The 879-nt window shown below is 34.4% G+C and overlaps 1 pseudogene; it reads left to right on the top strand.

The window, feature by feature from the left end:
• Positions 1-525: 525 nt before the first annotated feature.
• LOC148518295 (5S ribosomal RNA) lies at positions 526-644 on the top strand (annotated as a pseudogene).
• Positions 645-879: the final 235 nt, after the last annotated feature.

Here is an 879-nt window from a genome sequence, read left to right as displayed (position 1 = left end):
CCCCGGTGACTTAGGGGAACGGACACTAGCAATACATTTCGCTTTTCTTTTTTATTACCACACTGTGTGTTGTGACCATGTGATGACTTATTCAATGTTCATCCGTATTTCATGTTAATAATACAAATTATGCTATGTATTGTTTGGTTAAAATGTATCGTGTCTGCTAAGTGCTCTAGGGGAATATAAATTAGCACCATTCCTACCGAAACATATGGGATTTGCATACCCATGTACAATCATGTGAATATTATATATATGCCATTTACATGTGATATGATTATCCCCAGGCACCTTACTTATAGCTGCATTTAGATTATCTGTTTATATGGCTATATGAATATGATATACATACTTTAGAAGGTAACATAACCAATTAATTAATTACTCAAAGTATGCTGGTGCAATACTTTGTTTGGAATTTATGTCCATTGTTTAATCAAAGCGGACTTCTCATACTGAGTTATTCCTACATAATGCCCTTAACTATATTACACCAGGACCCCCAATCTCCTGTTTATATAGTCCTACAACCATACCTTACTGAATATGCCCAATCTCGTCTGATCTTGGAAGCTATACAGTATTGGGCCTGATTAGCACTTGGATGGGAGACCACCAGGGAATATTGGGTGTTGTAGGTAATATTTAGGAACAGAACGGGACTAAGTGTATAATAGCAGGGACATTAGTGATTACATTTGATTTGGTTTATGTTGATTTCAGGATCACCATGGGTACAAAACTCCTGTATGATGTGAATAAATAATCTAGAATTTATACTAGCATAATTACCCAGAATTATTTGAATATTTATTTTGCCATATCCATTTAATCTAATAAAATGAGGAGATCTGCAGCTTTTTAATAATTACTAAT

The sequence above is a fragment of the Taudactylus pleione genome, unplaced genomic scaffold (assembly GCF_031769625.1).
Source record: "Taudactylus pleione unplaced genomic scaffold, aTauple2 ptg000201l, whole genome shotgun sequence".
Classification (NCBI taxonomy): Eukaryota; Metazoa; Chordata; class Amphibia; order Anura; family Myobatrachidae; genus Taudactylus; species Taudactylus pleione.
This window is presented reverse-complemented; position numbering and strand designations above follow the sequence as displayed.